General features: G+C 39.3%; 1 protein-coding gene across 16 annotated transcripts in view; it reads left to right on the forward strand.

Annotated features, from left to right (window-relative positions):
* The window catches only part of ADAM23 (ADAM metallopeptidase domain 23), a 317,233-nt gene that overhangs the window by 186,676 nt on the left and 109,815 nt on the right, over positions 1 to 20,742 (forward strand). The gene's annotated exons all lie outside the window — the stretch shown is intronic.

A 20,742-nucleotide genomic window follows, 5' to 3' on the forward strand; every position in this document is an offset into this window, starting at 1 on the left:
GAAGAAAAAATAAAAAGATCGCTTTCCTTTTTTTTTTTTTTCTCATTGCCCACTTCATTTTAAATTCCTTTCCCAATAGTATTTAGAAAAGTAAAGGGCTTAGTAAAGCCTGCTGCTTTTCAGGTATCACTGATTCAAGTTAGATGTGAGCATGCATTGAGCACCTAGCAAGCCTCATGTACTGAACCAGGCCTTTTGTATTTGAGTAGTAAAGATCTTTTCTTATTTCTGAGAAGTCAGCACCAACAAAACACTGTAACAAAGCACCCCTTAGTAGTTCGATGGATCATTCTCTCAACTTTCCTCTCTGAGACCATTGGCAAAGTTCAGTCGTATTGATTTCCATCCAAAAGCAGAAGTTCATTAGAGTGGCAGCTTGCCATGGCTAAGTAATGGATATCCCAAGTTACTCCTTCATCTTCAATATGGAAGTTACAGACCGATTGTTACTGAGCCGTCATATAAAAAGCAGCTAATGGAGGATGGTTAGTTTCCTTTTAATTGTCAGAAGTCTATACTTTTGAGGCCTAGAAGAGTAGCTGTTAAATCAAAAGCAATTTTCTGAAAAATATTTTATTGTTTTCTTGTAAAGATGATACTGCTTATTATAAAATTTAAAGTCAGTACCTGAAAGTACAAAGGAAAAAGTTAAAAATTACCATTCAGAAGTAGCCATTGTTAATATTTGTCAGTTTAATTCAGAGAGCTTTCTATACATACAGATGGAAGGTTTGGTAGAGAGTTTACAAAAAAGAGATTATTCAGGGCGCCTGGGTGGCTCAGTCAGTTAAGCATCTATTGATTTAGGCTCAAGTTGTGATCTCACAGTTTGTGAGGTTTGTGAGATCAAGCTATGCTATCAATAGAGCCCACTTGGGATTCTCTCTCCCTCTCTCTCTGCCCCTCCCCTGCTCTTGTGTGCACTCTCTCTCTGTCTCTCTGTCTGTAAAATAAATAAACTTTAAAAACAACGACGACAACAAAACCAAAAAGAGATTATTCTATAACGATATTTTAAACAAATGACTACATTTAAGAAACTTGGATTTAATAAATATTAAATTTAACAGAAGAAAAAGAAGGGAAATTAAAGAAATTGATGAAGGCAGATGAATATTTCTTCATGATGAGATGTTACTTGCTAGACAATGAACATTGTTTGGAGTCATTAAAGAAAAGGATGTGTTTCAGCTAGATTGTATATTTGAATGAAGAACAAATTTACATACTTATACTTCTTCCACTTTCTTTCTTACCTGTTAGTTATAATATTCTTTTTACATTGTCAAGGTTTATAACATTTATATTTTGTTCAATAATTACAGTTCCCATAACTTAAGGGGTTCAGTGCCCAACTTGAATCCTTTTACCATGGCTTCTAGAACTATTTTTCCTGAGTTGTTTGTATTTTGTTTGACTGGAATTCATTGAAAAGTTTGTTGTTCAAGATAGATTTTTGTGTGTTATAGTTCATGTAGCTCATGAACGTAAACATGTTTGTTTATTGACATTATACTTGAAGAATAACTTGGCTAAATATAAAAATTTTGAATCATACTTCCCCCAGGACTTAAGGGGATGGCCCCATTGTCTTTGGGCATTGAGAATGCTGACGAGTCAGAGGCAACCTAGTTTTCTCTCTTTAGAGAGATTGCTTCTTCTGGCTTAACATGATTATATGACTTTTCCATATCAGTAGCTTCCCCAAGATTAATAACACTATCCAGTATTAATGGTGCTTTATAAGCTTTTCCAGGAACATGGTTTATTTGTTTGTTTGAGCTGCATATTCAAAGCTTTTTTTTGATTTTAGGGAATTTATGTTCTATTTTTGTCTATTTTTTCTCTTCCATGTGTTTTATTCTCTTCAGGAATAATAACAATGTGTATATGTGATCTTCTGTATACCTCATCTCTATATTATTTTATTATTGATTCCTGACTATGTTTTTTCTTTCTCTGTTTTCAGCTTGATTTGCATCTTTATAACGTTTATTTTTTTCATTTTTTTCCTCCTGAGCTTTGCCAACTTCCTTTTTATCTTATTCTAATCTTTTATGATGTTCTTTTGAGCTCCTTTCAAAAAAGAGGTCATGTCTATAATTTCTTTGAGGTCAGAGGGAAATGTTTATCTGAGCATTGCCTCTGTTTCCTTGTGATGTATATCCTTCATCTCCCCTGGCTTTTTTTTCTTTTCTTCCTTATATCAATGCTCAAGTCCCCTGTTCTTTTCTTTTTGATTATGATGACGCCATGGCTGGGATCAGCTGTTTGCTGAAGCATTGTGTGGGAGAAGAGGGAGTGGCAACAGGGAGGGGGATGGTGAGCCAGGGCCCCACAGCTCCTTTGGGTATGTTTCCTGTTCACTCTTCACAGTCCATGCCTCTCCTTGGGAGAGGCCATCTTACTGGGGGTGTGAGGGGGTCAGTGGAGCTCATTGCAGAGCTCCTGGGAGCTCTGTGTGCTAAACAGAAGTTTGCTCTTCTGCCTTCCTTCGCCTCTGAAAAGTCCTTTGACCCATTCAGATTCTGGGGGGATACACGTTGGCTCAGAGTTTTCAGTATTTAGCTTTATTGTTTTTAGTAGCTTGAAATTAAGACCATTTCTCTTTGTAGGGAACGTGGAGTCTTCTTTTGCTTCTCTAATTTTTATTCTTCTTTTGTTATTTATGAGGAGTTTATGATCTGTGTAAGGAATAGGGTATGGGAAAGAAAAACAATGATAGGCTTAAGACAGAAAATGAGAGGGAAGGAAACATTTTCAGTTCTTGGAAGTATGATCATTACGCATTTCTCTTAGATATTGTTATAGTGGCAGTACCCTTGGATTTGTAGAATGGATGAGTCGGTAACAATGAGGATCTATTAACTAGGAACCTTTACTGTGTTGACCTTCACTGAGTTGTCCTGTGCTAGTTGAAGATGACTGGGGTTTGGGCTGTTTAGATCATCGCTTCAGTGACACCTGTGGTGAAATTGGGTGATATAATCCAGATAAAAGAGCTAAGGAGAACTGATATCCACGTGTTTGTTATCTGAGGTTATGGGATAAAAAAATTAGAATTACCTTTCATTTTTATTTATTATTATTTTAATGTTTATTCTTGAGAGAGAGAAGAAGAGAGAGAGAGACGGAGACAGGCCACGGACAGGGGAGGGGCAGAGAGAGAGAGGGAGACACAGAATCTGAAGCAAGCTCCAGGCTCTGAGATGTCTGAGATGTGGGGCTTGAACCCATGAACCGCAAGATCATGACCTGAGTCGAAGTTGGACGCTTAACCAATTGAGCCACTCAGGTGCCCCTAATCGTCTTTCATTGTTAAAACAAGCTGTTTAATATTCTTTTAAAAGCAAACTAAAAAAATTGTTTTTTAGTTAAGAATTATAGGATGATCAGGCATAAGGCACAGAAAAAAGGAAAAATCCTCATTATGCTATTACTTTACTCATCCTTTCGGATTTTAGATTGTACTTTAGTGTGCGTATTCAAATTATTAGTCATCTCAAAAATATCCTCTCGTTTTAGATATTATTAGTCATCCAAAAAGGCTAAGTGCCATTAGATGGCCTGAGGATTTTTAAAATTGTGCATAAAAATAGAGCCATTTATAATACTGATCTGACCCTCTGAGCATACATGTGAAAACACCCTAGAATAACCTATTTCAGAATTATTGGATGTGCTAAATATTCTAGCACTGTAATATATTTTCCTTGATGAAAAAATAGGAACTCTGAAAAAGATTTTATCTTGTTGAGCAAAAAAAAAAAGGTCTGGAAGTGACTTGTGCTGTATGAGTGTGACACTGGTCTTGCTTTTCCTCAGATCCACTGCTGGTGTTATCACTCACGAATTCCACCTTCCTGTGTGCAAATAAATCTCTTAAATAATAGGAGAAGGTGGGAGTGAGAAAGAGGAGACATTTGTTGGCATTATGAATTCAGAAATATGTTTTCAGATAATTATCAAACCAACCAAGACTGATTTTTTTTTTCCAGCCCTGGTAGTTTTGGTGATTGAAAACCAGTATTTGTTTTTAAAAATCGAATTTAAGTTTGTAGATTATTCTAGTGAAGGGTATGGGATGGTGTCACTTACCACGTTCTTCTGAAACCAGTTATCAGCCATGGCAGCTCTCTGTGGGGTCTGCCCTTAACCTTGCACCATGCACATCCTTCACTGTCCTTCTGTAGCTCCACAGAAAATCAGTGCACGGGAAGATTTTGTTTGTCTCACGCCTTTCATCATCAGCTGTCTAGTTCAAGAGTTAAATATTTTGGTAATAAAGTCATAGTTCAAATCCTGTCTAATCTATTACCATTGGTTGTATTTCTGGAACTTTTCTTTTCTGTACTTTGGTATTCTCCAAGAACTTCTTTTCCCTTTCTAAGTTCTACTCTTTTAATAGAAATGGACTCCTACATGAACACTGGAGTCTAAAAATGGCCTAATAAGCCTGCTATTTTTAGGGAAGGAGAAAGTTGCCTTTTGTTCTCTCTGTGCTTTTCACTTCCCACATGTTCTTTAGACATTTTTCCCCTCTGGTCTTGGTAGTGATAGCTTTTTGATTCCAGATGCCTTTTCCTTGGTCAATTTCTGGCTTGATTTGTCTCATACTCAACATTTTTAACGTCAGAATTGGACTGGGCTCTTCTGTTTTTATTACTTGTAGATATTTTGGATCACTTTCCTCTAATTTATTAAAATTATGAAATATTGTATGTAAAAGAGTAGAAACATTTTTACAGTCTAAGGAAGAGTTAAATGGGCAACCATATATACGCACCATGCAGGTTGAGAAACAGGACATTACCAATGTCTTAGGGGCCCCTTGTGTACTTCTTCACAGACACATTTCTTCGATTCCCACCCTCCACCCAGGCAACCTCTCATCCTAAAGCTTGTGTAAGAGATTTGGGAGTGGTTTTTTTGTTTTTTGGTTTTGTGTTTTTTTTTTTTTTTTTATGAAAAACCAAAACCCAAACCAAACCCAGCAAAATAGTAAATAATAAGTAATAACAATAGAACTTTCAGAAGAAAATAAAGAAATAAAGAAAATGTGGATGCTTGTTTATTTCTTGCATTCTGTAAAAAAAGTTGTGTAGGATTGTAAGAAGGATTATTAATATTGGAAGGGTCCAGTAATTCATGCTGACTTACTGAAATTAGAATTAGAGTAAAATGAAGAGGTCAAACATATGCAATGAAATATTCAGTGGACTGACACCCAGCATACCTTTGTCAAATGTTATAAGGAGCAATTAGAAGTTTCCTGTATTGGTCTACCAGTTTGAGAGCATACAACTTCTTTTTACCTCATTGACTCCTGGTCTTTGGGGACACATATTAGCACCATTTCCATGTCTTACAGTTTGTTTGTTATAGATAGCCCATTAAATTATGTGTGCATACACACACACAGATGCAAACACACACGCGCGCGCGCACACACACACACACACACACTCACACTCCTTTCATAAAGCTCCAGGCAGAGGTGGAAATAGTAAGAGACCTGCTCTCATCCTTTCTTCTTTCCACCATACATTCCCACTCTTCATGCACTTACTGCTTGGGACTGGTTTTTGACTTTGTGGATACTTACCTAAAGATAGAGACAGAAAGTAACCCGAGTCTCAGTTTTCTTGCTGCCATGTGTTATCTCAGGCCTCACCTTCCTTACTTGGGGCTGAGCTCTGGTTGTAGGACCTTCAGGTTCCCGTGGATTCTTCAGACTGGAGGGTGGTGTGCCATCTTGTCTCCTGTTTCTTGAGCTTCCTGGCTTGTGGACTCATTAGCAGCAGAACTTTATTAGGATACCTCCTCTGTGTAGGCAACAATAACAAGAACTGTGGATACGACATGGTACCTGTCATTTCTATGGGGTGGTAGTTTGGAGAGTCTCCTTTGCCTATCTGGTGTTCACATGCTGGTGATCTCTAGACTCTGTGTGTTTCAACTCCTGAATATTCTCTTGGCCCAGAGTTTTGATCCTACCAGACTACTAGCTTCTGGATATTTCTCGGAATATAGTCCACTCCATTTTCTACTCTCATTGTGAGTTACCAAACTGGGATGTGAATCAGTTTACTTAGGATCTTTCTTCTTACTATCATCTCCAACTCATGATTCTGGAACTTACTGTTGATACTTAGTGAATTTACCACTATGGATCACATAGTTAATTGTTAGAATTTTCACCAGGGTTCTAAAAATGTCTGGTTTTAAGATTAAACTAAAAATAGCATCTCTGAAAGGACCTAAATAGAATAGTTTCTCCTTTTTTCTGTGTCAGTCTCTCTGGGATTTGGCTGCTTCTAGAATCTTATGAAGGTTTTGCTTTTGATCCAAACATTGAGAGGCACTTTAATTGTGAATGTGGGTAAGATTGTCTACATGGACTTAAAATTTTAAGATTGGATTTAATGAAAGTTTTCTGGCTCAAGGAAAAGCCCATTTATAGAAATTGGCTTGAAACTCTGCTGTTTTAGATATCTGTTGTTCTGCCTTTTTTTTTTTTTTTTACCACCACTGATTTGATTTTAGCACCAGCACGCTATATACATTAAAATAGAAAGAATGTGTCTGCCTACAAATTATTTTAAATGACTTAAGACATATATTTAGAGAATCAAGTGCCAATAGTTAATGATTTGAGTAGCTTTTAAAAGATAAAAATTCAGTTTTAGCATTATGCAAAATGTCCAGACTGTATAATTAGACTGGTATAGATTAAAGGATTCACCTGTAGTCATGATTTTACAAGTGTCTTTTAAAGTGACGTGAAATGCCATCAGATTTGCTTATCATTAACTCCCCAAGCAGGATAAATACTTATTTTTCCCTGTTATCTTTGATCTTCAGTATCGTTATGATAAAGCATGTTAGTACAACTTTAAGTCTTTGAGATATTTTTAGTTACAATCAAGTAATGGTTTTGTAATTCTTCTCTGATTTTTTAACACACTGCTTAAATAGGTTAGTATTAATATAGATATAGCTTCAGCAATTCTTAAATATTAGCTCTTAGATTAGTTTTTATGGATAAGTTTTTCATTCATTATTAATTCAATCTGCAGAGGTAGTTTATCACTTTACATCTTGGAAAGGGAGGTGTTTGTTCTTTTTTGATTGAGGTACATGGAAATATGTAGAATAAGAAAAAAAATATAAAATGGCTTCTTGCAGTACATATGGAACATGGATGGAGCTTTTCTTTTAGCACCATTCTCCAACATGTTGGCCGAAGTCATTCCAGTATATTGATAGTTGATTATTTCACAAAGTGTGTACTGAATAGATGAGCTATGTACGTTACCAGCCCCTAACTTCCAGCTTAGCACAGGTATATTTTTAGGGTAGGAGGTAATAGTAGTCATTCACTATTTTATTATTTATTTATTTATTTATTTATTTAGAGAGCATATGCAAGCAGGGGAGAGGGGCAGAAGGAGGGAGAGATAGAGATAGAGATAGAGATAGAGAGAGAGAGAGAGAGAGAGATAGAAGCCCAAGCAGGCTCCACACTCAGCACAGAGCCAGATACAGGGCTTGATCCCACAACTCTGGGATTACCACCTGAGCCTAAATCAAGAGTTGGATGCTCAACTTAGCCACCGAAGTGTTCTTAGAGATCCTATAACCCGGTGTTCTTGTTATTTGTAAGAAAACTTATACAGTATAGGTCCTCAGTATTATTGTTGCACAATATTAGGGACTTCTCCAAGGTCTCAGAGACAATCAGTGTCATATCCAGGCCAGGAACCGGACCTCTTGATTCCTGTTTACCTATTCCTTCTTTAATTGACATTAATTCATTCAACCAACAAATACATCTGGGTGCTCGTTTAGTTCAGGCATTCTTTCATAACTGGGGATACAATGGTAAGCAAAGTAAACAAGGCCAAGTTAGCTCTGTAATGACCTACACTGAATCTGAAAGTTCACACCATTTTAAAGCAATCCCTTTCCAAAGAAGCTACAACATGAATAGTTTTCCTGATAAATTCTGTACTTTTCAGAGGTCTGTATTTTGCAATTATGTTGAAATAGTACATAATTTGGAAGTATGAAAAATTCTCTGGCTAAAGAAATTAGCTGGGCTTCAGAAACTCATGATTTTTTTTTTTTTAGCAATCAAAGGCCCAGTGGATCATTTTTTGATGCCATGAAATGTGGAATGAATTTGAAGATCATTTTTATAAGTGGTAATTTTAAAAATGGGTGCTATTTTGTATAATAGTAATTTTGTACTTGAAGAAACCCTTAAAAAGTTCTCCTCAAAGTCTCCTCTTCTTCCCTCTTTCTCTTCTTTTTGCTATTTTGTATTCTTATCTCGCCTATTGGTTTGATATTCCTGCAGAAGTATGTTTCTCATTGCTACATTGTGATAGTTTCTTAAACATATATAATATTTAGAAAGGACAGTGGTTGCCATTTCTAAACATCCCTGTGTTATATGTATGAAGTATCCCATGATTTCATAGAATCCTGTTTTCTGATTAGGACAGAAAAATCAGGGATGACTATTTTGAATGCCTTTTCCTTTACTGGGTTGTGCAGCCATGTCGTCTGTCAGTCTGGGGCCTTAGGTCTCGGTTTAGCCAGCAGACGCTCTCCAGGCTCTGGTTGGGGCAGTACCGGTGAGAAAAAGGATTAGACTTCTCCCACATAGGGGAAGAAGAGAAGAGGAAAGCACACAAAAGATCCTTCTGGCTATTCTACAAAAATCTTACTCTTCTTTAACTATTAAAAGAATAGGGGCGCCTGGGTGGCTCAGTTGGTTAAGCGTCCAACTTCAGCTCAGGTCATAATCTCACGGTTCGGGAGTTCAAGCCCTGCATCACGCTCTGTGCTGACAGCTCAGAGCCTGGAGCTTGCTTGGGATTCTGTGTCTCCTCTCTCTGCCACTCCCCTGCTCGCACTCTGTCTTTCTCTCTCTCAAAAATAAATAAAAACAATAAAAATAAATAAATAAAAAGAACATAAAATTGCAGAGTTCACACTAGCATTTGCATAGTAGATTTTAGGACAAAAATCTATAATTTACAGTGAAAATGTTTAAAGAAATGGAAACACTTAAGTAAATATTAAGTAGCCTTTGTTGATCTTTTGTTTGACCCTTCTCTGTTTTGTTTCTCACTCGGTCTTGAGCCATTAATTGAATGAGTGAAGGAAAGTTAAAGCTACAGGTTTTCATATGTGGAAGGCCTTTTCTTAGTGTTTCTGCCGGTCTCTTGCTGTTCTCTCCTGCTGCTAACATTAATTACTTTGCAGATGGCTCTAATTGACCCAGTAAAAGAAACTTATCGGTGTTCAGCCCTTCTCAGGCCCGAAAGTCTTTACAGCTTCTGAGGACACAGAGCATTCTGCACGTTTTCAGGTCTGACAGAAAGCAGAGCGTGGTCGTCCAAGTTCCGAGTTCCTGATGCTAGAGTGTCTTTCTTTTTCCAGGTTACAGCTCCTTGCTTAAACCGGTGTATTGCCTGAGCCCAAATCTGCCTTTTTAACACCACTGCCACTATGACTGATGCCCTGGCCCAACTGGGCTTTTAGCTGCTTCCTGAATATGCCTCCCTGTCTGCACACCCTGGTCCCTTTGTCTATCTGACCTGCTCTTTCCTGCCTATATTTCCCTGAGCGTATTTTGTCACGAACCTGCCCTGGCCTTTCTTTCTTACAGAAAAGTTCCCGATCATCTTAGTTGAAATGCATTTCCTCTCTGAGGGCAGCTTGATGCTTTGTTATTAATACTGGGGTACCTGCGACCTTGTCTTACTTAGGTAGGAGATTATAAACACCTCGAGGAAAGGGACTGTGTTGGTTTCTCTTTCTGTCCTCACCCACTCCCTGTAGCATGGACAACCTCCAGGTGTTAAGGGAATGTCAGGAACATTGAGTTGAGGGGGACAGAGGCAGACAACCTGGCCCCTGCTCCCTGAGTGATAGAACAGGCTGTTGGTCGCATCGCTCGTGTCTGTGATTCTTTTCCTTTCCTGGGCCTAAAATTAGCCATAAATTAATTTCTTCCTAAAGTAGCTATGTTTTTCTTCTTTTAATTTTTTAAAAATGTTTATTTATTTTTGAGAGACAGAGATAGCACAAGCAGGGGAGGGGCAGAGAGAGAAGGAGACATAGAATCTGAAGCAGGCTCCAGGCTCTGAGCTGTCAGCACAGAGCCCGATGCAGGGCTCAAACTCATGATCCGTGAGATCATGACCTGAACCCAAGTTGGATGCTTAACTGACTGAGCCACCAGGTGCCCCATGTTTCTCTTCTTTTAAAAAATATAGTGTGGTTTCTTATTTTAAAAGGTGAAATATATTCATTGTAAAAGCTTTAGGAATTAATGGGTAAGCAAAAGAAAATAAAAACTATTCAAAGTTCTACAGAAAACAATAGCTCACTGTTACATTTGGCTGTGTATATGTTGCAGATTTTTTTTCTTTATGTAAGGTAAACATAACTTTAAAAAAGTTACCAAATGTAATATTCTTTCATTTGCTTTTTTCACTGAACAATGTTGTAAACATCTTTCCAATTGTCTGTAAAAGCACATGTAAACCGACTCATACCTACAGCATCATCAGAGAATCATCATATGTGTGTCAGTGTTGTGTGTGTGTGTGTGTGTGTGTGTGTGTGTGTGTTTGCTCTTATCAGTTATTTCCTCAGGAAACCTTTTTTTTTTAATTTTTTTTTTCAACGTTTTTTATTTATTTTTGGGACAGAGAGAGACAGACCATGAACGGGGGAGGGGCAGAGAGAGACGGAGACACAGAATCGGAAACAGGCTCCAGGCTCTGAGCCATCAGCCCAGAGCCTGATGCGGGGCTCGAACTCACGGACCGCGAGATCGTGACCTGGCTGAAGTCGGACGCTTAACCGACTGCGCCATCCAGGCGCCCCAGGAAACCTTTAAAAAATTTGACCTGAGCCAAAGTACGATGCTCAACTGACTGAGCCACCCAGGTGCTCCTGAGTTTTTACATCTTTAAATAGTTGAAAAAATCTAAAGAAGAATATTTCATGACATGTGAAAAGAATATGAAATTGGGGCGCCTGAGTGGCTCAGTCGGTTAGGCGACTGACTTAGGCTCAGGTCATGATCTCACGGGTTGTGAGTTCGAGCCCCGCGTTGGGCTCTGGGCTGACAGCTCAGAGCCTGGAGCCTGCTTCAGATTCTGCGTCTCCTTCTCTCTCTGCCCCTCCCCTGCTCACGTTCTGTCTCTCTCTTTCAATAACAAATAAATGTTTAAAAAAAATAAAAAAAAAAAGAAAAGAAAATGAAATTCAAAATTCAGTGTCCAGAAAATACAAATCAAAACCACACTGAGATATCACCTCATGCGGGTCAGAGTGGCTAAAATGAACAAATCAGGAGACTATAGATGCTGGCGAGGATGTGGAGAAACGGGAACCCTCTTGCACTGTTGGTGGGAATGCAAACTGGTGCAGCCGCTCTGGAAAACAGTGTGGAGGTTCCTGGAAAAATTAAAAATAGATCTACCCTATGACCCAGCAATAGCACTGCTAGGAATTGACCCAAGGGATACAGGAGTACTGATGCATAGGGACACTTGTACCCCAATGTTTATAGCAGCACTCTCAACAATAGCCAAATTATGGAAAGAGCCTAATTGTCTATCAACTGATGAATGGATAAAGAAATTGTGCTTTATATACACAGTGGAACACTACGTGGCAGTGAGAAAGAATGAAATATGGCCTTTTGTAGCAACGTGGATGGAACTGGAGAGTGTGATGCTAAGTGAAATAAGTCATACAGAGAAGGACAGATTCCATATGTCTTTACTCCTGTGTGGATCCTGAGAAACTTGACAGAAGACCATGGGGGAGGGGAAGAGAAAAAAAAGTTAGAGAGGGAGGGAGCCAAACCATAAGAGACTCTTAAAAACTGAAAATAAACTGAGGGTTGATGGGGGGTGGGAGGGAGGGGAGGGTGGTTGATGGGCATTGAGGAGGGCACCTGTTGGGATGAGCACTGGGTGTTGTATGGAAACTAACTTGACAATAAATTTCATATTAAAATTTTTTTAATGTTTATTTTATTACTTTTGAGAAAGAGAAAGAGACAGAGACAGAGTGTGAGTGGGGGAAGCACAGAGAGAGGGAGACAGAATCCAAAGCAGGCTCCAGGCTCCAGGCTCCGAGCTGTCAGCACAGAGCTGGCTGGACGCGCGGCTCGAACCCAGGAACTGTGAGATCATGACCTGAGCTGAAGTCAGACGCCCAACCGACTGAGCCACCCAGGCTCCCCTCCTCAGGAAACCTTTATAAGTAGCACTTAATGAGATTATAAAAAGTTATGGATTTAAAAGAATATGTTTTTTGGACTTTGGTAACTGTTGCCAAATTGTCCCAGGAAGGCATACTAATCCAGGTTCCCAACAGTAATGCGTGGAGGGCTCCTCTACACTCTTGCCAGCTCTGGCTGCTACTATTCATTTCTACTTTGTAAACCAAAGGGAAAAATTGGTCTCTTACGGTTATTTTAATTTACAGGTCTTTTATGACTAGTGCAGTTGTGCATTTGCGTATAATTGAGGGTCATTAGTATTTCTCATTTTCTTTTTCTCGTGAATTGCATTTTGCACATTTTATTTTGTGAATCGCCTGCCCACATCCTTTGCCCATTTTCTATTGAATTGTTTTTCTGTTTTTATTGGTTTTCATTTTGGCTTCTTGTGTTAAGTATGGCAATCCTTTGTTTTTCATATATTTTGGGAATGTTTTTTCTTAGTTTTCCTTGAAATTTTGTTCATGGATTTTTTTTAACTCATATAAGTTAAAAAGTTTTTTGTAGTCATATCTATTGTTCTTTATAATTCTGTGTTTAATATAATGCTTCAAAAGGTCTCTCTTCCTAACATTCAGCTGTATTTTTATATCAAATTTATGGCTTTATTTTAAAACATATATATCTTTAATGCATATATTTTTAGTTTGGTGTAAGATATGATTAGGGATCTGACTTTTCCCAAAGTGTTAAATCACTTGTCTCATATATATTTATTCTTTATTCTCTCTTGTACCAATTTAAAATGCCATTATTTTTAATACATAAGGTTTTTGGTATGAACTTGAATTTCTTTCTGAACTTTCTTTCCCGCCCTTTGGGCCATCTGTCTTACCAGGTAAGTGCTCTGTATGTTGCTTATTACAATATTAATGTAAGTAATATAATAGTAATATCCTATTATAACTCTGCTTTTAAGGAAAATGATTGGGTGGTCATGAACATTTGTGTTTTGAGATGAACTTGGGAACAATTTTGTCAAGTTATAAAAATTTATCGAATTTTGTTTAGAATTAACATTAAAGTTATAGGGTATATGTACATCTATACATGTGTACATTTATGTTTATGTATCTACATATATAACACATCTATGAGATTTGTTTCTGTTTTTGTCATTGTTGGTAGAAACTTTCTCGCTAGACTACTTCTAGGTGGTTTTTGCTGGTGCACATAAAACTGTATTTTATTTTTGCATATTTATCTTGTAAGCACCTACCTTATTTAACTCTTACTATTTCTGATAGATTTTCCATTGGTTTCTTTTTTTATTCTTTTTACCATTTTATGTATACTTGGAAAGAATGGAACACTATGTACACAAATGTGCAGTTTTCCTGATAAAATGAAAAATAGAAGTAGGGAATTCCTGTCTCAGGGCGTGGCAAGAATTAGACTTGGCGGAGAGCTCTCTGTCCTGGACAAGGTTATGGGAGGTCAAGGGGTGGGTGACAGGTCGATATCCATTCTCTATGATGTGTGTTGTGCCAAACTTAATGGCTGTAAAAAGAAATGTTGGGCATATCAGAAGAGCACCCACATTAGCAATATTCAACACACGACAATATTCACTGTTAGCTTTAAATTTGTGCATCAAAGCATTTCAGTTATGTGTAATTGTGTTCAAAAGGTATGACAGTTTTATTTGGATTCAGTTTTCCCTGTGTTTAAAAATCTTTTTTGTTTCATGATATGTGGGGGTCAAATCACATAGATGAGAATACCCAGAGTCCTGCTACGGAGGAATCTCAGAATTACTGGTGTGCACTTGCAGAGGTATTGGCAGCCACAGCTAGGAATGTGTCAGCCACTTCATATGGTCTGACTTCAAAGCCGAGGAAGAAAAATTAAACATCTTTCATTTTTACTTAATTAAAGATGTCTGTTGATGCCACCTTTTCAGAAGGGAACTCTTAAGTGGCTACTCTCCTTGGCTGATCAAGCCAGCTTGGGCGGTGGTCACCAGCTTTCACATCCCCTCGAGTTCCTTCCTCCTGTTTCCCCTAGCTCCTCCTTTGTCTACTTCCCTGTCTATTAACTTGCAGCGCTGCTTGTGTCTCCTGTTATGTTAGACTAGGGTATTCTGATCTGTATTATGGTGCATGGGGCCGTCACCTATGAGTTGCAAGAGTGCCTCCACATTGAAATTTCAGCTGCAACCTCTCATGTTACTTAGTAACTCATTAAATTCCTGTTGTGACCCTCAAAGAGGTTTACACTCCCTCCATCCTGCTTATGCTGAGTTTTCTCCACCTGCAGCTCTGTTCCTATGAAATATGCCCACGTTCCCAGCCCTCGCCTAGCAGGCCGTCTTTGTTTGACTTAACACAAAGCTTCTATTCAATCTGTAATTACTTTTCCCCACTTAACATAGCATTTCTACACTCTTAAATCCCAACCTCTTCATGCCTCCAATCCTTCAGCACAGCTTCAAAGTCTTATTGTATTGTTTACACTCAAGGGATTATATATTTTCTAGCTGAAACACTTTTGGTATAAAAATTATTGTAGGTGGGATGAGTAACTTTTTCCTAAAACTTGAGAAAAGTGGTGACTGAAAGATCATTTGACTTTTAAGCCTATTATTTTCAAGAAAGGAAAGCGATAGAAGGACAGAAAGATAATTATAAGGTCATAGGCTTATGCCTGTATGAATGTACTGAGGTTAAATTCTATGTCTCTCTTCATCACAAGTTATAGTACCTTATACAAGGTACAGATTACTATACAAATAGTAATTATTTGACGAATTAAAAATATGTATGTGTATAAAAGGAAAAAAGAGAAGCTTCTAGTGTACACAGGGGACAGGCATGGTGCTTCATTGTACATTGCTGTTATATGCTTGAAGCCCCATGAGGTTGCGAATCTCCATAGTGACCAGCGTTTGTTATTGAATGAATGAATGTGGGGCCTGGTGGAGAGGGTGGCAGGAGACTTTGCTAGTGACTCTGTCAAGGGCCATTTGAGATGATCAGGGCTTCCAGTATTGAGAAGCTAAGCACTGTCAAACAGAAGGTCATCAGGCAAGTGAATTTACATTATGAAACTGGACATTAGTGGCAGTCTTTTTTCCTAGACACAATTTAATTTTTTACTCTTTTGCTCACATAAACGTTGACTTCTGTTCCAGTCCCAGTTTTGAATCCCTATGCAAGTAACTTATGAGTTTCACCACTAAGAACTAAATTAAAATATTTATGCTACCGTTCACTTAAGAACAAAGACATCGTGTAACAAGGAGCATGGCTAGTCAAGGCCTGACGTGTCTGGTCTACTGCAGTGAATCTGGATTCATTGCTCTCTGGCTTCTGCATCTTGGACTGCTGACTCCTCTCCAAGTACCTACCTCCTGATGTTATACACTCAGAGAGAGAGCCTGAGGGAACTGCCCGAGGTTGTCCTCAAACAGTGGCCATATGAAACATAGTCACAGAGGGCAAAAGCAACTGGGAAAGAGACATACTCACAGACTTCTTGCTTAAATAGCATCTCAGCTTTAAGGTATTTTTCATCTCCTAGACTAGCCTGACCTTCCAAGATGGCCTGTTTTGGATGATAAATTATATGACCATCCAGTTGTTAAGCTTTGGTGCTTGCTCTTTTCTTCCTGACTTTTCCCTAGCTCTGATGGTGAAGGAATGCCCTATTGGCCTCTAGGTCCCTTCAGAAGAATGTATTCTGCTCCTAGAAACCCACACAATATTTTAATCAGAGGTATACACTCTGAGGGCTCAACACAGTAATTTCAGTGAATGTAGACCTCAGAACTGGGCTTCTAGAGACCGATAGTTTGACTTTTTTTTTTAATAAGGAAGTAAATTATTCTTATTCATGTTGACCAGATGGTTTCCTTGTGGTCCAGTGTTTGTCTTTCCTGGCATTTTTCCTTATAGCCCAAGGCACTGACCTTTACATTGTCTCATTCTGAACAATGTAATTTGCTTGATTAGCCTGCTTAGCCTTTCCTGACAGAGTCACCCAAAAGAAAGCATAGGATTCTTTCTTTAAAGTAAGGGATTCAAGTTATTTTCCAAAAACAACCTAGGAGTTATCTACCAGTCTTGGTTAGTAAGATTTTTAGGCTCTAGGGATTCCTGGTAGCTAACTTTTCCAGTTACTGGATCCTTGGCTTCTCCATAATGAGCCTCCCTGTACTGGAAGATATAAACCTTTGGGAGTTTTGATCACTTGATTATTCGTGTGCCTACTTTCATTAGACATGTAAATCTCAAACCTGAGGACTCTCCCCAAGGCATATTTCTCTCTTTGTTTGAATTTCCAATGCTTAGATCTTACAGAAGCTTTCTATGTCCATTTGCTGATGATTCTGAAATTCTTTAAACGTTAAATTTCTAAATATTTCTTTGTGATAAATTTTGGAATTAGGATAGTTGAGGCCATGTTTCTGTAATAAAGATGAAATCTGGGATTTAACACTATAAAATTTTGTCTCTTACCTACACATTATGGTCTAATACAAGTTGAGTGGCTTTCCTAGGAAGCGTTTCTCCAGGTCAGGATGTAGGAACCTAGGCTGCAACCATCTTACAGCTATGCCATCTGGGGCATGTGGCTTCCAGAGCCACCATGGAAGAGAGACTTTGGATAATCCTGCATGGAATATAATGGCCACACCGGAGGCATAGACTTCACTTCCTGTTCTCTCTTATGAGCCATAATTCAGTCTCTTGGCCTCAGCCTCACTGCTGGAGAAACTTTGAAATATAGTCTTACTGTGCCAGGAAGGGGAAAATGAAATGGGATATGGTGGCTACATGGCATTATTTCTACCACAGCTCCCTTCACCAGTCTGATTCTTAGCTCACGTGCCCTGTTTTAATAGTCTTACCATTCTCCTGCGCTTAGAGTTCAGGATCTTCAAGGTGCTCACCCTTGTCCTTCATATTTGAGTAAAATCACATTCTGTCTGTCTCTAGAGTTCATGTTGTTTTTGCTACCTCTGTCATACAGATTGACGACAAAGGTGCAGAGTGAGGGGGTTAAAGAGAATTTCCGTATTCCGGTTCTGCTCTTTTCCACCTTGCTTTGAACTTCGTCCTGCATTTATCCCTTTACTTCCAAGGATCATCCGTCTTTCACCAGATAACTGTCATGAAAAGCATTGTAGTAGCCATCGTATATAGTTTTTCTGTAACTTAAATGATTAGAAAAGGATGTTTATTTCAGAATTTAGGGTGTTCCAAAACTCCCTTTTATCGGTTTCTGCAAGTAATTAAGCACCCCATTGGCTGACTGACAAAGCAAAATGACCATTTATGCTTGGGACCACAATTGCCATGTAGATTAGCATTAGCAGGTGAGAACATTCTGATTCCACAGGACATTCTACTGGGGCAACCAGGAGAAGCAGAGGTGGGGGAAATGCCTTGAAAGGCATCTGCAAGCAGGGACTGCAGGACAACTCATCCTTAGGAGTCCAGAGCTTGAGATTACCTGCTCTTTCTCTGCTGGGTGGGGCTGGCGACACACTGCTGCATGCTTAATTATTCATTTCTTCTTTCCAGTGTTACTTGTCCAGCTGAAAGATCTTACTTCAAAATTACTTTAAAACTGTTACAATCAGGGACGTGTGGGTGGCTCATTTGGTTAAGCGTCCAGCTCTTGGTGTCGGCTCAGCTCACGATCTTGTGATTCGTAGGTTCGAGCCCCACATCAGGCTCTGTGCTGATAGCATGGACCCTGCTTGGGATTCTGTCTCCCTCTCTCTCTACCCCTCCCCTGCTTGCTCTCTCTCTCTCTCTCTCTCTCTCTCAAATAAATAAACATTAAAAATAATTTTTAAAAAGGCTTATAATCAGATTACATTTGGTTGTTAATTCACTTTTAGGGAGATTACAGATAATATTTAGGGTGAGACGACTAATCTCATACATTTGTGCTGATTTTGTTTAGTGTCAATTTCAGAGAGTTGCATTCTTCATCTCAGCCTCCCAGCCCGTAGTGTGGGCCTGGCACGTAGTAGACGTTGGCAGATGTTTGATTACTCAGCAGGTGTCAGTTAAGGGCCTACCATGTGCTAGGGATTATGCCACGTGCTAGAGATGACGTGTTGAGTGACAGAAACAGTGTTAAGGGAGAGTGCCGTGATCAGACAGGAAGAAAGGATGGAGCAAATGGGAAGGTGGTGCTTTTTATAGGAGGTGGAGAGTAAAATGGTGCGGTGACAGGAGCGTATGGTGTTACGTTCAGCTCAGTGTCTGTCACAGGCCCTTCTAGAAGTCTCTTTTTTTCTTTTTTGAGACTGTCAAATGCAGGAGATGTTAGATGTCCACAGTGAGGGAAAAGCCCTTTAAAAGGGGTAAGTAGGATAATTAAAGTGACCTTTATCAGGGGCACCTGAGAGGCTAAGTCGGTTAAGCAACTGACTTCGGCTCAGGTCATGATCTCATGGTTCGTGAGTTCGAACCCCATGTCGGGCTCTGTGCTGACAGCTCAGAGCCTGGCACCTGCTTCGGATTCTGTGTCTCCCTCTCTCTCTACCCCTCCCCTGCTCATGCTTTGTCTGTCTCTTTCAAAAGTAAGCATTAAAAAAAAAGTGACCTTTATCAGATTTGGCAGTCAATGGTTAGAATACCTTTGTCATCACAAGCAAATAACTTTGTTTTCAACTCTTAGACATGCTTCAGTGATTGTGTGGTTGAGAATCTTGAAAATAATGCAGAGAGAGATAATTAGAGGGTAGTTAGTGAAGCCCCTCTGCCTCCTCAGAGAAATGTTACCATCAATAGCCTTGTTTATGTATATTCACAGTGCTGGTAGCTGACTTAATTAACTAGATATGAAAGAAGTTTCTACACCCTGTCAGGTATTTTTAAGTACATAGAATTAAGATGTCCTTACATTGACTCTTACTTAGATTTAATAAAAAGAAAGTTTATTTTTGAGAGAGAGAATGAGCTCGAGTGGGAGGGGGAGAGAGAGGGAGGCAGAGGCTCCAAAGACGGCTCTGTACTGACAGCAGAGAGCCCGACGTGGGGCTTGAACTCACGAACTGTGAGATCGTGACCTGAGCCAAAGTCAGATGCTCAACCAACTGAATCACCCGGGTGCCCCAAGATTTTTAAAAGGGAATGAGTAGATGTACCCATAATTTAGTTTCAAATGTAGAAACATCAGTAGATATACATTTGATTAGTAATTTCAGTAGAAAAGCGTACCAGCATCTGCCTTATTTCTGTGTTGTAAAGGTTGGCCTTCGGCTTACGTGGGGACTATCCTGGATGCACATGTGGGCCTCCCCCTCTGTTGACTGGCTCCAGGCTACCTCCAGCCTTCCTCACTGGGGCATGTTAGAACTGCATCAGGTGCAGTTCTCAAAATGATGCAAAACCACTGAGTTCTTCCATACTTCTGTTAAAGAAGTAGTGTCAGGACTTCCTACCAAGAAAACCTACACGTAGGCAGAACCATAGAAAATAGAATGTCAGCGTAGGAAGGGACCTGAGGAATCATCTACTCCAGCCCATCCTTTTGCAGAAAGGCAAGTGGAGGCCTCAAATTAGGGCACACATCTGGCTCATACATGGTAGAGCCTACTTTTGTCCTCCACTTACCATTCGGATGAAATGAATTGAACTCTTTATAGCCCTTGTGCAGTGCCCGAACATAGTGAGTGGTCAGCACATGTGAGTCATCATTTGTCATCAGCATTTGTAGTCGCAGAGCCCAGAGAGGAACCCGGGTGCCCTAATAGTGCCGTGCTCTTTGCGTGGCTCGTATTTTGCATTCCCCACATGTGTAGGGAGAAATGTGTTTGAAGAAGCTGAATTGAAATAAAAGCAGTGATGGCCTCAGAGCGCTCATTGCTGAGCACGTACTTGGTGCTGAGCTCTGGGCTAAGCCATGCATGTGCTTTCATTAACTCTCCAACATCCCATGAGATTCGTACTCTCTGTCGCCTCCATTTGACTCATGGAAAGGCTGAGGTGGGTAACTTGCCCGTGGTCACACCACCAATATGGGGCCGAGCTAGGCTTTAAATCCTGCTTTGCCCGATTCAAAGTCTATGTTGTTAACTGTCATTTTATTCTAGGGGTTGGCAAACTATGGCCCGTAGGCCACATCTAGCATACCTGTTTTTGTACAGTCCTCAAGCTAAGAATGTTTTTTTTTTTTTGCATTTTTAAATGGTTGAAAAAATTAAAGAAGAAACAATTTCATGACACATGAAAATTGTGTGAAATTCGTATTTCAGTGTGCATAAATGAAGTCTTGTTGGAATATAGCTATGCTCATTTGTTTACATTGCCTGTGTCTGGTTTTGTGCTAACTCAGAGGAGTTGAGTAGTTGTGACGGAGACTATGTGGCCTGAAAAGCCTAAAATATTTTTACTCTATACTTTTCCTCAGTGATTATGTTTTGAGATTCCAGTTATTTAGAGCATAATTGTGGGATTTTT

The sequence above is a fragment of the Panthera leo genome, chromosome C1 (assembly GCF_018350215.1).
Source record: "Panthera leo isolate Ple1 chromosome C1, P.leo_Ple1_pat1.1, whole genome shotgun sequence".
Lineage (NCBI taxonomy): Eukaryota > Metazoa > Chordata > Mammalia > Carnivora > Felidae > Panthera > Panthera leo.